Consider the following 22997-nt stretch of genomic DNA (forward strand, 5'->3'; position numbering starts at 1 on the left):
TATTAAAAAAAAAAGCTGTTGCATTGAAGTTAAACTTAATTGGGTTGAAAATTATCAAACGAAGAAAAGTAGAAAAATATTGAAATGTAGCTGAATTCTCTAAATTTCATTTATTCATTTCATAATTTTACATATTTTAGTTACATTTTATTCTAGTAATATATTAATGCAACCATGGCATTTTCTTTGCTATTTTTTCATCATTTTATAAAATTCTAATCCTGGAATACATAATTAATTTTTAGAATGCCTTTCGTTTCTTGAAAGTCCCCATGTTTATTTTATTATTTAATGTATTGATATTGCATGTATGGCAATATATCAAAATAATAATATTTCTATCATTATTTTTCGTAGCAGGCGAACGAACAGTTTCACAGTTGATATAAAATCTTAGAAAGTTTATTTCTTAGACTGGCTTTTAAAATGGTCAAATAAGTTTTCGTGGTGCCATCTAATGTGAAGAAATGAAACTAAGAAAGTAATCAATGGCCTTGACGCTGTCTTTGCTTTGAACTGTGACTTAAATCTCTTAGAATCTTTACTCTTAAATCAATACTCTTAATACACAAAAAGGTTATTTATCACAAATTCTCATACCTACGATTTTTGATACATGTAAAAGGCAAATCTTGAAATATTCCAATTTGGGAATACAATTCTATAAAAATTCCCAATTTATATTTTCATATCTGATCGATACATCTTTCAGAGTATTTATCTGTATATAAGAAATATAGGAACTAAAATCTGTACTTAATATCTTAAACAAATTATTTCTTCCAGGAATCTCATCAATTTATATCTTCCAAAATTTTATTCTCTGCATATTCATTCGCGCATGCATTTCTTTAGAATTGTGAAAGAACAAGAGAGAGTAATTATTAAAACGCATTTTAATGTCAAAATTTATTTCAAAGACTAACCGCTTAAAATTATATATTATGTTAAAAGCAAATTAATGGTTACTCGTATAAAATTTTAAAGATTTACCTGTATAAAAATCCTTTAAAAAACACAATAATTTATTGTAAATTATTATAACATAAATATGAAACAAATGAATGAAATTTAGTTAGCGAAAATAGCAACGGAAGTCTCTGAATTGATCTACAATATTCAGAAACAATTCGTTGACGAAATCTTAATTCTTTGTCAATTTATATCAAGTGCATTTCTTTTTCTGTTTTATGCATATTTTTAAAAGTGAGGTGCATTAAAATAAGAAATATTTTCAGCAAATAAAGTTTATTTAGTCATTCAAATTTGGAATCTTTTTTTTAAAAAAATAATTTGATTATTGATTAAATATTTCTTTGGTCCATTCAGTTTTAGTGCGATTTTACGAAAGAAATTACCAGTAAGGCTGCTATATTTACTAATAAACAAACTCAGACAAAAATTTAAATTAATGAACATAAAAAAAATTCGTTTTTTAGAATATCTGCAGTTATGAAATAGCGGCAAATTCCTCTACACCGTTATGAGCTACAAAATAAACTTTTTCAGTGTAAAATAACTACAGCGAGTAAACATCTTCGAGCTTTCCGAAACGTTTACTACAGCGGCTAAGTTCAAACAGCTTCTACAAACTTATTATTTTTTTCCCCCTCCACCTTCGAAGAAAGTTTCCCTCGGTGGAAACTGTAGCTTAATGTTGTTCCATTCCACTACACACCATCTCTCAATTTCTCTTTTATCCTTCCCTTTTTTCACTTCCATCGCTCTCCCTCCCCCTCTTTTAAACGCATTAAAAATATTTTCTCCCCCTTCCCTTTATGACAAAATCGAAGCAAAACTTCCCATGCCCTGTTTCGAGGCAATTGGAACGTAAATAGCATTAGAAAAATAGTGTGCTCGTGTCCAAACGTAAGAGTGTGTGAGCGAATGCTTTATTTATTTCAACTTCCTCTTCTTTTTTTACTTTTATAAACCCTTTTCAAAGCTTTTCATCTTGAAAGGTTTTAGTAAGATTTATGTATTTATATAATTTTCTTTTAAAGATTTTTTTTTTTTTTTTTTTTTTACTAAAGGAATGGAATATTTTGCACTTGGTTGCTACGAATGCTTAAAACGTGGCATGTCTGTGAATTTAAATATTTGCTACTTTTTAGTGTTTTTTTTTATTTTGCTGTTTTTGTTGAATGAAGTTACAGGTTCTTTTTTTTATTTAGCACTTCGCTTTTTTTTTATTTTCCTTTTATATTATTTTTTTATTGGAAAGGAATTTCCATCTACATTTGGCTGCTACGTGTTTTGTAAAAGTAAATAAAAATGCATTTTGATATTTCCTTCATACCTATTTTTTTTTGTTTGTTTTTGTTCATAATTGTAAAGTGCATGCAAGTAAATGAAAAATCTCTAAAATTAGTGAAATAAACTTTTTAAAAAGAATGTAGGAAAAATCAAATATTTCGTATTTCATGTGTTTTCTATATGTTTATGTGTAAACCATACCGCTTCTTTCCTGTCAATTTTTTTTCTGTATATACAAAATACCCACAGTAGAAAATACTAAATTATTATAATAGTAAACTTTAAATAATCTAACTTTATTAAGAATTGAAATTTTATGAATTCCATTTTATTTAATACAAGCCAAATTTCTTGAAAGGGAGACAGTATATAAATTTTATCAATCGCACTCGCGCAAGTTAATTAAAAAATTGCTAATTAAAAATGGGTTCTGCAAAACTATACAAAATTTAATTGATAACTTAAGAATTGCAAAAATAAGCATTCATCACATTTGAGGACTCGTAATAAGGATAATTGTAACTCGTAATAAGGATATAATTGCGATATCTTCTCAAGTAATTGTATTTCAGTTATGGAATTATTTTTTTTTCTCTACGTGCACTTGAAACGTAAAATTTCTTTTGTCAAGGGAATGAATTTCAAACAGTGAGACGACATTAAATGCTGTCTATTCGTGAAATCTTGATATAGATGCGTAGGATATTCCTGATAACGATTGAAAAAACTGTTGGCATCACTGTTTTATTTAAGAGTCTACACATTAAACAATGTAATAGCAGATATTCAAAATCATTTTAAACAGACAAAAAATGAATTTTTTTACTCACAATTTTTATGTTTATTATATGCCAAACCGATAAATATTCCAAAATCAAATTATTAATCCTATTTAGCACAATTTAAATAATAATAATAATCTTGCAAATGTATATAAATTTATGTTAGGAATGCAAAAAATTATTTAGAATTTGAAAATTATTAAGAATTTTATCTTTAAGACACTCATGTTATTTTCCTTTACTAAGGCACCCACATTATCTACTCTTCTCCTTTAAGCGAGTCATTTAAGCCAATACTAATAAAAATCGCAATGTATCAATAATTTTCTTGCTCAATATCTATTCTGTTACTCCGTTTAAAATGTTCATATCCTATTGACATGTCACTCGTCCCCACTTGTGACTCCCCCCCCCTTTCCCCTCAAGGATTCAGAGATCAACCAACCATGTAATCTAACAAACAATCCAACGGCTCTTAAATTTAACTCGCTCCCTTTAAATCACAGGTTTGAGATCGCAACCTGAAAACGGTCTCTCGTGTTTGAGAACTTACTTATTGGAAGGAAAATATCCATCTATGAATGTGTACTTTCCCTGCTGTCTCTATCTGCCACATCAGTTAGAATCCCAACAAGATGATTACAGGTTGCAGCAAAAAGGAGTCCTCCTCGCTCAGCTGATGAGGGGGATCCACGGTGGAAGTTAGAAACCGAACAATTTAACGCGTTTAGCATCTAAATCATTGGGTCTTTACAACCTCACTATCATTACGGCATCGGAGCAGCTCCATGGTAGCCGTTTTTGAAGCAGTTTGCATTATTTTTTTTATCTGTTTGCGCCTTATGGTTATTTTTCCGCTGGAAAGATAGTCTTCTTTTTTATATATCTGTGGCGGAGATTATATTGATGTTTTCTGTATTTTTTTAAGAGCTGGGGAGGAGGATGCAGCAATGAAATTAGGGAATCGTCAAAATAATGATTCGTCCATCAGTTTTATCTTAACGTTTAATTTTGGGCGATTTGGGAAAAGGGTGTCCCCTTTTTTTATTGTTATTATCGTCACCTACCCCTCTTGACTGTGCTATGGAAGTTTCTGCCGTTAAATTAATAACTTTAACGGAAAATGGTACTTGTGTGGAAATTTTTTTTGCCGGTGTTTCAATTGGTTTTATTCTCATTTTTGAATTTAGAATGAGTGATATTAATAATTTTTTCATGTCTTTTTTTGCACTCTAAAACATTAAATTCGCTGTTAAATATGAAAAATGTGAAATAAATTATTTTGCAACATTCAATGGATATATACATTAATTTTTTATATAATAAATTGCTCTTATGTAATGTTTAAAATTTCTTACTACACGTTTTTTTTTAGATATCATAATACCAGAAAATAGCTAAAAATTTACAGAAATTATTCACTACCTAATTTGCATGCGAAACGAATTCCCAAAATATTAATTTTAAAATAACTTTATATAAAAGGTTTGGAAATTAACCATTTTAATTTAAAATAAACATTATATTTTACTTATAAATATTACCTTAAACATAACTGATTTACCTATCTGGGAGACTATCATCGCCATTTCTTCTACGATGCCATCATGCCTTAATTCAGCTAGGCCATAGGTATCAAAAGCAAAGGCATTTCGTATACCCCACCTCCACTTCTTCTAGCTGAAAAAGAGTTATTTCCAAGTCCACGCAAACTGCCCACTAACAGAATCTTGAAAAATATTCTTTGCCATGATCATAGCTATGATATCATATTTATTATTATTATTATATGGTTTGTTGTATACAATTAGATTCAATAGTCTTTATTTTCTTTTAAAATTTTTAGTAATTTATCTATGTTTTAAATGTTTCATAATTTAGCTACACTGGATCTCAAAAAGATGCAGCTGATAGGAAAAAAAAAAAAAAAAAAACCTGTTTTCATAGTTTAAACAAAACATTCCTTATAATAGTCAAAATCAATTTAAAAAAACATATACTGAACAAGAAAATCTTTTTGTTAGTCTCTGTAATTATTTAACTTGGATTCTAATATAAACTGAGAAGTAATATTTAATAGATTATTTATTTCAGCATTAACAAAAACTAAATCTTGGTAGCATTTTAGTGAAATTTTAAGCAATGTAGTTTAATTTTTTAAATTAAAGTTTAGAAATATGATATTCTTTTTTTATGTAATTTGGAACAAAAGTATGAAGGTATACAAATCAAACATTTAAGGTCTAATTTCTTGCAAACAATGTATGTATATAACTTCAAAAAATATTTTTAAGAGACTTATTCGGGAATATTTTTTTATTTTTAAGTAAAACAAAATATTAATTGACAACTATCCCTATCCTATATTATTTTTTAGCAGAGATGCAGACTGTTCATATTTAAAACAGCAGTGAAAGTTTATGAAAGAAAATATTGTACAAAATTTAAATAAACAAATTTTAAAACTGTAATTAAAGATATATATATATATTTATTTATATATATATTATGCATTTTCCTTTAAATTTTCATAACAGAATATATTCTTTTGTATTGAAAATATCTAAACTTTCTTCATTTGTAGCATTCTTTTTCTTACTTCTCCCTTACTCAGATTTTTGAATAAATTACATCAACTTTTCCGCATACGTAAGATATCTTTCATATTACATAACATCGCATATTTTTGGCCTCCTGCCCATTTTGTGCATCTCTCTCAGAACTTTCAAAGAATGGCGAAATCTCGGTTAATGATGTTGTTGATTGTTTATCTTTTTAGAAACACAAAAACAAGTTGTTGCATTTCGAAAGTGGGAGGGAGGGAGGAAAGGATCACATCCGCATTCCCCACACCCCCTCTGGAACAAAAGCCCTTTCCTTACCGCAAGGGAGGAGAAGACCGACAGACGGTCAGCGATAGCCCCGGACGATCATCGGTCACTGTCGGGCCACTTTGCCCGAACAAAACATCCCCCCTCCTCATCCTTCATAACTTTGGGGAAGGATTTGATTGGTTGGTTGGGACAAAACGCTTTGGCCTTCCTCACGTTCAGGTGGGGGAGAAATGGCGTTTGCCTAACATGATGGGGGTGGGGGATTCGGCTATTAGTGTGCTCATAGAAAATTTTGGAAAAATAAAAGATAATTCGTGTTAAAAAATTATACTCCGCGAGATTTCAAACACTCAGTATGTGCTGTGGACGTTATTTATTCGTACGAATAGTTCTTTTCTTTCCCCTGAAAGAGAGTCAATAATCGTGTACTTTTCTATAACGTTTGAATAGAAAATAATTGTTGCTATTTTTCTTCCCTTGAAAAACATAAAATAATGTAATAGTATAAATAATTAAATTGTATACACTTCTTTCCTACTTTTAAATTATGAGAAATGAAAAAAGGCTTAGAACAAAATATGAAACATTGTATTTTACAAACAATTATTGAAACGTTTGTGAAAAGGAGTCAAAATCAGATATTTTACAAGTAATATATACCTCTTTGAAATTTAATTCAGAATTTTTAATGGACATTCAGAACCTCTAAAATGAAAGCAATTCCGTACTCCTAATCTAAATAACAGAGTTTTAGGAATGTTCATTTCAAAGACAGCACGTTCAAAGAAACTGTAGTGAAAGATCAAAACATCACAATGGTGGCAAAAATGAATGCGCAATTCTCATTTGGAAGATATTTATAATAAATTCCTAAAGCTGGTATGTGAGTTGGCTTATTAGAATCCTTTGTTTAGGATTATTCTCACTTTTCAAGATTCAATGAAATTCAATTTTTCTAATTTTTTCTCTTTATTCAATCTATTTTAAAACATTATCCTCGGTTCATGAAGAAATCCAAAGGCCATGCTTGAAATTTGCTTTACACATGTCAATATTATCTATCTAATGGTAGCTTTTTCCTCCCTTTTTTCTTCTTTTTTTAGAATATTATAAAGATTGATAATATCTTTGTTTTTACTCATTTATTTGTCTTTAAAAATTTCTATGTCCGTTTTAGATAATAGTAACTTGTAATGCTATATAAATGGGTAGAAATGGAAGGATTTAAGGTTATCCTCAGTCAACACAGATGTTTTATTGACTCAAAATTAGTTCCATTCATCTGATAGTTTTAAAAGTCAAGATTTTTTGTTTCAGCACTAGAATTGTCTATAAAATTATTTTATCTTTCAGTCAACTTGATTTGTTTAATCTTGTAGTGTTTCCGTTCAAATTCGTATCGTATAGTTGATAATATTGCTCAAAGCAATCTTTTCACTTTTATGCTATGCTTGTCTATATTATATAGCTATATATGAAAATATTAAATTGAATAAATGAAGTAAACTACATGAAACCGGCTGTTCCTAGCGTCAGAAGTCCTTGCCATATCTTAATAAAATAAAAACAATGAAGCTAATATAAAAATTCAATTTTGAAGCGACCTTGCAAAATGCTTCAATTTATACTTCTAATATTTATTCACCGATAAAAAAAAGTCGAATTAAATAAATAGAAAATGATATACATAATGAAAATCAGTGGTATAGCAAGGTTCAAGGATTATTTATTTTTCTCTAATTTCTATTAATTATCTTAGTAAACAGAAATGGTGCTTGGGAAATTATATTTATTCCCTCCTTCGTAATGTTTGCTTTTAAAAATTGACAAAAGATCGCTAACTCTTCATCGCCTGTAAAGGCTTTTTATATTCCAGAGCAAGCAGCCTAGTAGCCTTTTCTCTCATTCGCCCCCTCTACTGATATTTTGATGATAACAGCAAATATATTTTAGGTATCGACCAGGCTATTTACCAAATTCCTGAAATAATGTATAATTCTCACATAAGAATGAAATAAAAATCGGATTCTCATTGCCAGTTTTTACTTACATACGAAATATCTTTTGTCAAAAAGGGTTTTTTCTGAAGATTCACAAATCTGAAAAACAAAAGAAACACAACATTGTTTTGGACCCACGCGCTTGCTTTAACACGATGCATTTTATCAAGCTTTATTTTACGCACACACAACAACTCGAAGAATTTCCAGATAAATACACGCACGCACATAAAACAGTAAAAATCCGGGCCTTATAACATTCCACCCACTCTCTCGCTACTATTTCAACATCTGATTCCAACTGTTCCGTGCTGCGCAACCTAAATCGCACTAAAACTTTCCTCGCTGGAAGTATATCATGAAAATAGTAGCCAGGATGGCACCTGAGAACTCTAAACGGAGCGGTAGCGTTAAAAAGGACTTGTTTATTGGTTTCGTTTGTCTCATGTGGTACCATAAACACGCCCTCGAAATTCTGCAGCTTCAGAACTGTCCCGTAAATCAAAAGGGGTCCTCTCTCCCTCCCCCCGTCCTTACAACTCTTTCCTATACCGTAAAACACGGCTCGTAAATCTAGCCAAGAGGGTGGGTGGGTGAGCCATCTCTTCAGGGGGTCGGAGCCCCCCTCGATGACTATAATGGTTTACAAGCGACCGGGAGGAGTAGCGCTTTTGTGAATAAGCAATGGCTCGCTAATGTTAAGGCAGGTTCATCATGAACTTGCTCTATGGATACAGGAAATTCGCGCCAAGAGACCCTGCCAAGGAAGCCTGCGCCAAGAGAAGGATCAAATATTAGTTTCTGAAATATTTCCAAGAATATTGTATACTTAATTCATAATGATTTCATTTTAAATATGTTAAAGCGGTTTTGGAACACTACATATTTTTCGAGCAGCTCCTATTTCATATTTCAAGCTACAAATGCGGATATATTAACTTTTCCTTTAATGATAGTAAAGTTATACCAGCATATATTTTATCTTCCCTTACGAGATGGAGCATTTGCAACGCAATTAAATGATTCACATTTATTTTCCCCTGTAGTGTAAAGCTGTCCTTGTTTTAATAACACAGTTAATTGTTTTACTCCCAAGGTCTGTTCAATTGTCATATGTTGCTCGCTAGATTTATTGTTATTAATTGAATAAGAGAATAATAATTCCATAGTGATTGAGAAATCTATAGATTTTTCTTTTTCCTTTTTACTTGATAAGAAGGAGTGAACCTTAATCAAAACACCATATTAAGATGATTCATGCGATTTTCTCTAGTTTATAATTGCAAGATTTAACCTTAGTTTGAAGGCTGCACGATATCTTCAAATATCCTATCTAAACGGAGATTTCAACGAGAAAGCAATGAAGTGCTCTTTTCAAGAGACTATCATATTCGTCATTTTCAAGATATTCGGAGAAAAAAAAATCCCTTTCCTTCGATCACTTTCCTGTTATTGATCAGTTCTAATAAATATGTTTATAACATATGTGGCAATGTGATGCCACCAGCAAATCAAATAATCGACAGAGTTATTTTGAATTTTCTCAAATTAACTACACCGTGAAAATAAATTCGTCATATCATACAAATGAAAAGAAATCGCTAAGAAAAACTGTTAGTTTGCTAAGAAATAAGAAAGTTCATTTCTGAATGTTGTTAGTAAATAGCGTAGTTCTCTTGATTTAATTGTTTTTGAAGACTTTCTGAGATGTTGCAGCGGCTGAATCAAATGCCTTAATGAGAAACTAAATAAAATTAGTTAAGCTGAGGTTGAAATAGTTATCGATACTATTAAGTAGATTTATAAAACCTGCTTATTCAAAATATATTTTAAGAAGCGGTACTAAATGAAATAATATCATTTTGCATAGACACTTTTGCATTTAATCTGTTACTTCAAATAACTATCATCTTAAAGGATTATTATAAAATATTTGTTCCTTGATTATGAATCGGGAACACATCAAAATATGTGAATTGAATCGGAAGCCATTCTGGTTGAATTTCCTTCCAGACAAACGATGAACTTAAGAGAATTTATGTAAATTTCATCGTACTGATTGAAAAAGATTTTATTTGATCTGTGTAGCAATAAAAGTTTGATTCAAATCGTTTCTTTGTTACATTAAAAATTCGACAAGGGATTAACCAAAACCATTTTTATGCGTTTGCCTACTTTTGGAAATCTGTAAAGCAGTTATAAATATATAGGCGTCAAATTTTAAATAATAAACTATTTATTATTAATGATATAATTTGTTTGTGATTGTGAAAAAATCTATTTAAATACTTTATTAACTGCTTAGAAAATTATGGAAAGCAACGTTTCGATTAATCCATTTTAACGTTTCAATAGATGTTAAAAATAAAAATAGTTGCATATTACTAACATATTTATTTTAAAATAATGCTCTGGTAAAATAGAAGGAATTTTCAGAAAAATGCGCCAGCAGTATTTCCTGATGTGTGAAGTTAGGGGACCAATGAAAAGTCTCATTCATCCCTACGCATGAAATCACGTCTTCTTCTACTTTCCAATTACGTGAAGCTCCTTCATTACAATTTTTTTCCCCAAGAACCTTAAGATCCTTGGTGCCAAAAGATTCACACGTGAAGAATTCTATGGAAAGAGGAATCTCTCTCGGAAATAGTTAAGAAAGAAACAGGAAAGAAAAAAAAGAAGAAGAAGAGGAAAGAGAATAAAAAGGAAAAGTGCGTAAATGAGAACTGCATAATACGAGGCCCACCTTAGAGAAATTAATGCTATTTATGATTCACTTTTTCAAGCGTGGTGATTAGGAAACTAAAGATGATGATTCCTCTTCTGGAGGTTTTCCGTTTACTCTAAAAGATTTAATTTGGTTTGCCACCGTTTTCATTATTACTTCACACTTATTTATACGAACTTTTTTTTTACCCTCCCTTTCTTCAAGGCGGGGTACGTTTTTTGCAGAGTCCAGGTGTAATTTCATGCCTTGATGGTTTCATAACCGGCGCAATTTACATGGAAATTACCAAAAGTGTTGATGTCTTATTCGAACTGAGAGTCAAAACCCACTGATTAAATAAAGAATGGGACAGAGGCGCTGATTTTTTTTTCCACCCTCCCTCGTGTTTTCCCTCAAAGATTATTACGTTTTCTTTCAAGTAGTAGAATTTTTATGTACGACGGCGGTGCCTTCAAAAAGGGGAATGGAATGTATATGTGCGTTGTGGCACCTTTGCTCCGCTCGAATTTGTTCTTTGTGGCTTCTTTGGGGTGAAAAAATGTATTTCTTCTTAATAAACACGTAAATACAGAGAGGAGAAATTACAGTGCAAAAAGAGCTTAACTCATAAGCAAATAGTTCGGTGGCAGGAAAAAAACTTTCCCACTGTATATGAAGAAAAATTGGTATAAAACGCTATTAAAGAAGAGAGTGGATTTTTTTTTTCGTGCCCAATGCTTTCTTTCACCCCGAACGCTAAATGCAACTAATTTTTCTCCACGTGGAAAACAGCGTATGGGATGGAGCGGGTAAAAAATTCATTTATTTTCAGACGTGCCTCATTACATTGCATAGCGCAAAAAGCGGCGAGATTAAAATCGCGCAGAGATGAAATTAATAAATAAATTTAACGCAAGCTTTTCTCAGAGAATTTTCTCTGCGGAATGAAGACATTTATCTAATGACACATGGAAGAAAAAAAAATTATTAAGGTTCTTTAACACAAACGCGAAGCTACGCCGTGATTGATTGAGAAATGTTAGTAACCTAAATTATTTCCACTTTCTTTTTTTTCCCCTTCTTTTTTGCTTTCTCTGCAGTGAAGAAATAACTTCGCGATGTTCCAAATAATATTCGCATTCAGCGTTTAACAATTTTAGAGAACAAAAAGCATTATTTATGTAACTTTTTTTATGTATAAAACCAGAGAAAATTTATGATTACACAAATATTATTAAAGATAACATTATTTACTTGAATTAGTCTGATAAATCAGGATTTCATAAACTTCATCCAATCTTTATTCCAATTGCGCAACCACACATTTTGGCGTTTACATTTACAAAAAGTCTTCTTAAAAATATATACAAATATGAAGAAAAAAATGGAAGTATTAGTAAGTGATAAACAGCAGGAAATAAATATTTATTTCTGAAATTTCAGCTGAATTTTTTTTATATTAGAATGATTTTCTGTGCTTCCGCCAATAGTGATGATTGGAAATGTGAGCGAAGTAATGGAAAGTATGGATGATATTAAAAAATAAAATTTATGTGCAAAATGGTAAATTTTGGATGCTGTCTGTGCAAACTGAGGAAGAAAATTTCTGCTTATCTTAACTTTAAGCGATTAAAATAAAATGACGATTTCATTCTCGCACACAAAAAAGACCGACCACTTTTCTAAGAATCGCCACCACTCGTTTTGAGCAGCTGTTTTTGCAGAAGCTGGCGTTGTGTCAAATATTTGGCCTATTATCAATTTTCGTGAACATAAATGATTCCATAATTTAAGAATTCTATTTCAGATTCTAATGAAAATAAAAATTTAGCGGATGTTCTGACTTATACTCGTTACTCTTAGAGAAAACCTAAACGAATATCCATCCTAAAATCTAAATATTCAATAGAGGATCATAACACTTTATTTTACTTTACTGGACTGGAGTAAAGTAAAATAAAGTGTACTGGAGTTTACTGTACTGGAAGTGCTGGATGTATCGATATTAGTGTACATCCTAATAGACTTATAACATGTTTCATCATATAAGTCTATTAGGATGCACAATAAAAATAGAATATTAGCATATTTCATCAAGAATTACTTAATGTTTCTTTTAGGGTGAAAGATCTTTCAAAAATGGTCGAGGTACCGATTTAACAAAATGACATTGAATATGGTTTGAATATTTGATTAAAAATGTATATTTTTAGGTTTGGAAGATAAATGACTCCAAATAAATACAATCTTTGTTTCTTTTTAGTGAGCTGAAATCATTCACTGTTCATTTATTCGAACCAAATATTTTCTGTAGTGAATGCTCTTCTAGTAGAGTTAAACTGTTTCAACTATCGAAAACAATGAATAAATTATTTTGTGTGCATGATGGCTAGTTATTTCAAAATCATAAAATCTATTTTAAACAAATAGATACAAAAGTAAAATAAACGAACTAGTGAGCACTAGCAAAATGATTGGACCTTCCAATCCCTCCATTTGATTGTTTAGACAAAACTTCAAACAACTCTGAAACCAGACAGTCTTTCATTAAGAGGCTAAAGTCTTCCCGAAACCCCATCAAGGGAAACCAAAAGCAGCGCATAAAATATTCGTCCCTCCGACCGATTAATTAAAAGAAACCGTCGTTAGCAATGAATTGCCATACATCATTCACAGAGAAAGAGGAGGGTGGAAGACGAAAATCTCAATCTCTTCTTTAAAATAAGAGGAGGACATGGGTCCGAGGGCGACGGGATATATTAAGACTTTAAAAGGACTGCCACACAATCCCTTCTTCTCACAAGCAACCCTTACCAGAATGGAAATCTATTTAAACCACTTCTCTCAGTTCATTTAAGGCAAATTGAAAGAATTCCTCATTACTGTAATCGAACCATTAGCGGGAACTTTTCTCCAGAATTAACTTCATCAAAAACGCGTTTAAGAGAAGCACCCCTCGCTGGTCCCCTCCCTCGCCGCCCGTCTTTAAAGTTTGTGGGAATGCGTACGACATTCGCAGATGCCCGCCGAGTTGTCGGACATACTTACATTAGGGGTATGTGTGTGTGTATGCAAATGCCCCGGCAAAGAGAAGAAGATCATTAAGTGTAAGGAATTTATCATTCGTACTTTTAAAAGATGGAAGAGTAATTTTTCAAAGGATAGGGGGAAGGAGGAGGCGAATAGGCTTGGCGCTGGTGCGTCTGTTGTTGTGTATTGCCCCAGATGGAATGGGGTTTTCTGATATTTTATCCACGTTCGTGCCAAAGAATGTTTTGGGTACTTAACTGTGATTTTGGTATCGGTTTCGAATGAGTTTTGATCTGTTTTAAATCATTTGTAGTGTACGACGTGATTAATCACTGATTACTTATGACATTGATGGTTTCAGAAATGGATGATAAAATATTCTTAGATTCATCATAATAAAATTATTCCTTTTAAAACAACGACATAGAGACCGGAGAATACGGAAAGGAAGGGAATGTACACGTTCTAGGTACTATTCTTAAGGGATGCTGCGAATTAATTTCATTTTGTAAAGAAAAGTATGAAGAAACAAGCGGATTTTACCCCTACGTATGCCACGGTACGGAAATACTGAAAGATTAGCTATAACATATTTTATAGTATAAAAATAAAATACTTGAACAAGTAGAAATTTGATGTTATTTATGAAATCCCATTTATTATTACTTGATTTGAGAATGAATTGCAATATTGGACCATCTATCTTCTCTAAAGGAAAATTGTTAGCAATTTTGTTTTCAGCGTATAAGTATTTGAAAATCATCTTTCCTTAAATTATGAAAAAATGAGGGTAAAACTCTTTTTTTTCGTAATTTATAACATTTTTCTTTTCATAATTTAGAATATTCAGATTTCAGTTCATAAATTAATCTTTATAGAAAAATGCCTTAATGCTAAGAATAAATTTAATGTTTCAATCACTATAATAAAAATCGAAAATTGAATTACCCAAAGAGTAAAGTAAAGGACGATTTTTAGCATAAATCCTAAATATGAAACACACCAGATATTATGTGAATTTTTCGCTGAAATACTTTATGTCTGAATGTCATTTATAGTAATGATCTAATTTTTAGCAACATATTTATAAACTAATAACTATTTAGGAATAGTTCTATTTAATTTTTTGATTCGCTAAACTTTAAGATATATTTAGTTTTATAAGATATATTTGATTACTCATGTTTCCAAAATCGAGAACTACTTAAAATGAAAAATAAAGACTTTTATTTATACGTATTTACTATGGACTCAGTTTCAAAAATGAAATATTTTAAAGTAAATTAACAGCAGTAATATATAAAATTGTTTACTAAAAAACTATTACTTTTAATTTTTCTATACTATATTACTGTGACAATTAAAAACTATTTCGACATGAAGCACATTAGAATTAAAAAAAAAAATTTAATCAATGTATGAGAAAAAATATATTTTTCTTGATTGCTAAATATGGAAATTTAACTAACTCTAAAATTTTAGGTGAATTTGTATAAATAAATAAAATTGTTATATTCAATGAAAAATGCCTGCGTATGTTCATTGTATATTTCCTATGTCACTTGTAAACTGGGCAAATATATTTTTTAATGGTGATCTTTTCTGAAATAAGTATGAAAGGACATATATTTTCATGGGAAACATATAAATATAATTCTATTATTTGCTGGTTATTCCTTAAGACGTTGTTTTAAAATAATTCATTCGGAATTATATTTACTGTCCGACATGCTTCTTGATTAACTTATAATCCACTTTTGAGAAATGGTGTGTAGAGCTATATCTGGATGTTTTTATACTTGCTACGGAAGAAACAGCGATGGAACATAGTTATTTTTAATTTCAAAGGATGTTGTTAATTGATTACACTTTATAAACGGGATGAAAAGAACTTTATATTGTGAAAAGAAAATTATTTTGTTTAATAAAGTTGTCGATATCTTTAATAATTTTTCCTGGACATAATTATTTGTTTTATTACAGCAGTAAAGGACTTCGATTTGCCTGTTTTTAAAATAAATTCTGTCAAGATTATCAATTATTTTTAGTATAGCTAAATTATTTGTAATCAGACGTTTCACCAGACGATGAGTATTTTGATTCATTTTTTAAAAATATTTTAACAACTCCTTATTATTAATTCTTTTCATTTTTATTAAATTTATAAATAGATTCTAATTCTACATAAACAGCTTATTTAAATAATTATTCAGATGCAAAAAGCATCTCCGGATACTCATCTCGTAATACAATGTTATTTTCCACAACATTGCATCGAAACTAATCCATCGGTCGGTTTCGAACAACAAATCCTCCTCGGTGCTTAAACGCGCAAAAATGCTCTTCTAATGGTGTGCAATCAATTATTTTCTCTCTTTATGCGAAGCGCCCTCCGATTTGAATCCGGCAGCAGCAACACAAACCAATGGCTGCGGCCGAGTTTGCCATTAGTTTTGGCTCAGATGGACCGATTCCCAACAAAGAAGTATTCGGTTAATCATCAATCAAATTTCAACTAACTGCAACCGCCGCTGTGCCTTAAATATTCACCAGCTTTTAATGTTCTTTGACTAGCCAATTTTCTAACGCGGAGAGAAAATGGGAAAGTGCAATTCACTCGCAAATATTGATGAATTGTTGACGTTGAACTTCCTTCCCTTTGAAACTTCACCAGCAGCAGATGGATACGGGTCTTTTACTAAATGTAAATAGAAAAGGCAGTATTTCCTTGTATTTTTTACAGCCTTGGAAACTCGTTTACAATAAGTTTCTATCAAAATAGGTGAATTTGAAAAAAAAAAGGAAGTAAAAACTTATAAGGTTACTAGAGATAGCTTCACATTTTTAAATAAATCACCAGTTTTAATTTTGATTTGCAAAATTTTAAATGTTTGGTTTAAGAAAAAAAGTCTTGAAACATTTCACCAACATCTAGTCAAGTACGAATTCGATGCCATATTGTATCATTGTGCATAATGTTCCTCAACTGATTATGCTTTTAAATTTACAGAAGACTATTTTGTATTTCCTCTTTTTCAGATTTTCTCCCCATTAAAGAATAAACACAAATCTAATTTTGTTTAATAATATACCATTTTCGTCCTATGCCGTATGTTTTGGGGATAAATTACACCTCAATGAATAAAAAATAAATAAATAAAAAATGACACTTTATAGAGCACCACTATCAAACTTGTGTGAAACTTAATCGAAGAGAACCAGTCTCTGTTTCACTATGTTAAAATATACGCATGTAATGTTTTATCCATTGGAAAGAGACTCGAAATTATTTTTAGTGGAAAAAAGACATGAAATAGAAATAGAAAAAGACGTTGATGTATTTTTGTGGTTAAACTGCTCTTGTAAATATTTGTGCAATATAAATGTTTATGATTTTAAAACGGACTAAGAAATTTATTTCTTATTTCTTAAAAACGATTAATAATATTTTAAACGGATAAATTTATTTTTAAGACTTTCCAAACTAAGAAATTTGTTTCAATTTCAAAGAAATACTAGACAGAATAAGTTTAACTGAAGCATTTGCTATTTGATTCAGAAACTTTTCGATCTTAAAAGATTCTTGAACATTTATTTTCCCAATATCTTCAAGTGACACAAATTTGTAGCATGATCGATGCATACATTTGACTTAAAATCAAACTTGTATTCCTTATTAGATTCGCAACCGTACATATGCTTTTCATTAATGTAGAAATACATGAAATTGTAAGCAATAATTATTTTGTAGGGGTTCATCAAAGAACTGAAAACTAGCTGTCCATGAAGTGAATGAAGATACACATATTTATTCATCCATCTAAATATACCTTCTCCACTCGAGTTTCCATTCCAAAAGGATAAATATTATTTATATTAATTTATCACGCATATTTTTATAAATTTTATTTAGAACAGAAATTTTTAAAATAAAACGCAGGATATTCGCTCATTCTGCTAATAATTTTATTCAAGTGTAACAATATACATTTTCGTTTTAATCATATTCATCATATTGTAAGATAATGATGGCGGAGTTTCTTCTACAAATGTTAGACTGAATTGTGGCAGATATTCATACAAATTTTAACTAGACAACTTCTTAACAATGTGTTTAGCGCTGTTGTAAAAACACATTTACAGAAAAAGAATTGCCAAATAGAGCATATAGATTATCTTTGATACTCTGGTAATATCTTTCAATCATTACTTTTATAAAGTAGTGTTAGAAGGAAAGTGGCAATGAAGCGCAGTGGTATAGGTAGTGGAAAATATTCTTCTGGAGATTCTGGAGAAAAGCGCAGTTGCTTTAATTCTCAATTCGTAGATTTTTTATTCTGGAGTATTGAAAAATAAATAATGAAATATTTTTAATTCTGACTATTTTATATTTTTGCTTTTATTCAATGTTCCTGTTTATTTCTATAATTTTAATTTAAATCAAGTCATATCAATTTCTGGCAAAACAAATATAAAAATAAATGTAAACATTTTGGTACAAAATTCGATTATGAATATGTATCCTCTCACAAAGTAAATAATGCAATAGTGCTTTTATTGATAGAATACAGAAACATATAGCTATTTTTATCTTTACAGAAAAAGGTATTATACAAAAAAAATCTCGAATGGTGTTATTATTTGATAATTAAAAATTACATCAAATTTTTCATCGAATTGTTGGAATCAATCACGAATAGCAATTTTTCTCGAATAGCAAGCACATTGTTACTTTGACAGCCTATTATTTCATATAATTGCTAATCATACATAACACTTATTTATCGTCATAAATTTCTTGAATTCTTTTCCCAAATGCTCATTTTTTTTTTTTTTTTTTTTTTATTACGGATTCATATCATAGTATGAATCCGTTACATAAATTTATATTACATTTGGATAACGTATAATTTTCTTGAGCGTTTTTATTCTTAAAACTTATTTAATCTAAAATCTGCGGATAAGGAAGGTCTCAAAAGCATACAGGTACAGATTACACACTACCAAAAAAAATCAGCGGAATTTTCATTGTCTAATGCCCTCAGAACAATTTCCCCTTTCCCTTCTGTAAACTATTAAGACCCCTCTCATATACAGTCCTTTCCTAATTAAGTTACCATAATAATTAGGTCACCTGCATGTTTGTAACGCTCAACATTACGAACACGCATCAGGCAGCAGAACACATCATTGGGATGTTCGACCCTCGACACCAGCACATTTACATGGTGCAAAATGCAGCAAAAGGGGTTTTCCTGGGCGCTTTTGTAGACGGGTGATATTTTGCGAAACCGAGCCCCCCCCCCTCCTGGGTGAATGTCAGCTGGGGTGCGAAACGTTGGGGGTAGTCCATCATGGGTCACGTGGCCGAGGGGCCTGCTGGATGAGCCGCTAGGGACGACGGGACGCCTCGTTTAATTTCGCGCTCCAGAGCTTCTCGCCATCAACTTGGGACCCAGGGGTAACGAGGAGGGAAGTGGGGATGGAGAGAGCAGGAGCGTGCTCTAACTCGCGGTGTATTAGGTTTTGTAGATTCGAGGGGGGGGATGATGTTGCTACAGAATACGGGAAGGGGGGGGTGAGTTCTCTGGAGCGTAGAGTGTTGTTTTTCCGAATGCAACATGTGCTCCTGAAGTAGTTGGTAATGCGGTGCGATTCACGATCTCCGACAAGGCGAAGTCGATGCCTTTCTGCTATTTAAGGGCATTTCACGTTTCTTCATATTCCTGTCAGGAGTTTACGCCTTCATTTCGGTCTCCTTATCTTTTGCGGCTTATGGCATGTAATGTATCATTTTCGTGCTTGTAGTGTTCTCACACATTAAATTAATGTGCATTGAAAAATATTTTTAGTTTTTACAATGCACTCATTTTCCATATAATAGCAGTAAAAGAGGTAAGCTTCAAAATTTATTAAAGATACAAAATTATTCAAAGCAATGTGAACTATTCTATTAGAAAACACATTTGACGCATGTGATGAATTTTATACTTGATGTTTATACATGATCTTTTAAATACATTATTACGCACACACAGACAGAAAATGAATAATCGGATATCACTTCTGTTTCCCTTTTTCTCACAAATTTTAATCCTGTACTCAAGAGAAAATTTTCATTATAAAGTTGTAATAGCAGAGTTAAAAGTTTATAAAGAAAAATCAAATACATTATCCACATAAGAATGTCACCGTGAATAAACAATCGTTTATATAATATTTCAATTTCAGTAATGGATGCTTAAAGGCATGAATAAAAACGAATATGTTTTGGTTTGATTCCGCACTCTTATATTCCTGAAAATCTTAAATAACTTCACCCTTTGAAATAAATAAAAGTATTTGATCGAAATAACTTTTTTACTGCAGGCACTATATATATATATATATATATATATATATATATATATATATATATATATATATATATATATATATATATATATATATATATATATATATATATATATATATATATATAAATATATATATATATATATATATATATATATATATATATATATATATATATATATATATATATATATATATAGATATAATTTATCTCTTTCGATGTTCATGATATTAGTTCTTATTCTAATACAATTTGGTACGCAGCTCTGTCTTAAAACCTGCCATTTAATTATGAATGGCTGAAAACCTGTTTTAACCCCCTCCCCCCCGTTTATTTATTAACGATCTATTTCCAACATAATTCAGGAAAACTTATGCTGAAGTCCATAGCAACGGAACTCAATACAGTGGGTGATTTGTGTATATCATTTAACTTATATTTGCTAGATTACACACGTACATAAAACTAGCAGCACACTTCATTTGTCTTGCTATAAATGCTGAAACATTTTTAAATCCATACAAGCCTTAAGACAGATGAAAATGGACAAATATCAAAACTTTGCAAAATTAATACTCATTTTCATTTTATCTATTTACCATTCACACATAATGATAATTAGTCAGTAGCATCTTTATTGTACTGAAGTACCCATTTAAACAAAATATAGATTATTTCAAAATTGTGATTTCATACTGTTTTGAAAGCTTTTTATTATAACTCCTATGTTCATAGAAAATACTAACGAATACTTTAAAAAAATTAATCACTACCTGTATTATAAAACTTTGCATCTATTCTCTTGTGTCTGCTGAATATGAATGCTGGATTGCAAAAATATAAAGTTTGAATGTTTAATCTTTCGCATTTCTCTCTCTCTCTCTCTCTCTCTCTCTATATATATATATATATATACACTCATCTCTTTTCAATTCAATTCAATATTCAATTTCTTTTATTTTACTATTAATTTATGTTTCGTGAAAATGGAGCCATACTTGGTGAGCTTCAAGCATGATTTTTTCCTTAATTATGTGCCATATTGGATAACAGTGAAAACAAACAATACATAGCTATGATGCTAAATGGTCATAGTTACGCATCTCACATTTCTAAAAAAAAAAATGTATGCAAATTAATTTGTACGTCAAAGGATGGGAAGCGCGCATAAATGTTTTCAACTGTATCCCGATAGAAAAAAAAGTTGAATAGACTTCATTCTATTAAACTTTTTTCGTTTCTTTTAGGTGCATTTCGCATAATTTATTATTTTCTTCGCCAGATTTCATTGAGAATCCCATTATAATTCCATATTTCCTTCTCAATACTTCCATTCTGTAAAGTCTTTTCCTCTTTCAATAATTCATCCACTTATAAAATATCAGAAGTTAGGAATCCTACATACCCGCAGCCCTCGAGTTTTCCAATTTATCTACCTAAGTTTATAATCAGAAACTGCTTTCCTCTGCCAAGACGTACATTAAACTGCCGGAGAATCATCGAAGTATAAAGAGAATGAATTCAGAAAGATAGGTAAAATAGCTATCAACCGGCCACTTCATTTGCAAAATTAAACAAATCATTGGCAAAGCAGGGAAGGGAGGAAATGATGGATGTTTCAGTGGCGAGTGCTGAAAAGGCCATCGCCACGCAAAATGCATCCGTCTTCGATAAGGCGAAGGCAGGATTATAAGTTTTACCCAAAGCTCTTCCGATTTAATCTGGAATAGAATTTCGCGGATATTCGAAGCCTAAACTATACCGGCCTCGATCCTTTTGTTGTCATGACGACGGGAATGGGTAACTCGATGCGCCGTTATTTTGTGGCGGTTAGGGTTAAGCGTCTGTCACTCGCAATAACAAAATCTCTTCGCCTTTCTTGTAGCGCTATGAAAGGAAATATTACAACGCAGGGCAGTTATTATTTTTCTATGAAAAAAAAAACCCTGCAAAATCATTTTTTTTTTTTTTTTTTTGCTTTTTAAAATATCTAGAAAAGGCCCTAAGCAGTGATTTAGAATTCAAGATGGAGTTTTATTTTAGGTTTGAAGTTTCAGCTGGAAGAATTTTTGTCTCTTTGAAATCAGTTTTATTTCTTATAAATGATACAAAACCATTTAAAGATTAGTTCAAAATCCTATCAAAATAATATATTCATGAAATGTTCAATTACTCACACAGTGTTATCACAAATTCTTTTAACCATCCGTCATTCCAATTATTGTAAATTTCGAAAGTGATTTAGATTATATTGATCTGTAAAGTAGTGATGAAATGCCATTTTATCTGACCCTGTTGCCTCGAAAACTTTATTTCTTTTCGAGGCAACAGAAACGAGGTTGTCGACATGCATGGTGATTTAAGATGAGTTATTGTTCAAAACTGAAATCTAAAAATTTACTGAAGGTTAAATAAAGAGCAAAAATCTAACTAAAATACTCTTCAAATACAAAAAACCCTTGTGTATATAATATGAATGAAAAATAGAGAATTCTGTTATATCTATTGTATGAATTTAGTATGAAGTTCCAAATCATTCATTTTATTGCTCTTTTACACTTTTCCCATCCAAGTCTTGTTTTTCTTTATTTATTAGGGAATTCCTTACTAAAAGTAAAGAGATAAAAAAAATTAATGGATAACTCAATTATTACAAGTAATTTTTTTAGCCACTGAACTTGTTCAAATTAGAATTTTATATGAAAACTAAAGATTACTACATCATTGATAATATATTTTTTAAAAATTTATAATTGAATTTGTTCAAATTAGAATTTTATATGAAAACTAAAGATTACTACATCATTGATAATATATTTTTTAAAAATTTATAATTGAATTTGTTCAAATTTGAATTTTATATGAAAACTAAAGATTACTATATCATTCTCAATATATTTTTAAAAAATTTCATTTGGAAATTTTTTTACACAATTTTTTATATTATATTAAATATATTGTTTTTTATTAAATGTAAATGAACGTTCAAATTAGGCACAATGATAAAATTTCTGTATCGTAATCATCAACTAA

The 22997-nt window shown here is 30.5% G+C and overlaps 1 protein-coding gene across 2 annotated transcripts in view; it reads left to right on the top strand.

Annotated features, from left to right (window-relative positions):
* Positions 1-22997, top strand: part of LOC129981589 (LIM/homeobox protein Lhx5-like) — a 251959-nt gene that overhangs the window by 217696 nt on the left and 11266 nt on the right. The window lies entirely within an intron of this gene.

The sequence above is a fragment of the Argiope bruennichi genome, chromosome 8 (genome assembly GCF_947563725.1).
Source record: "Argiope bruennichi chromosome 8, qqArgBrue1.1, whole genome shotgun sequence".
NCBI classification, from domain to species: domain Eukaryota; kingdom Metazoa; phylum Arthropoda; class Arachnida; order Araneae; family Araneidae; genus Argiope; species Argiope bruennichi.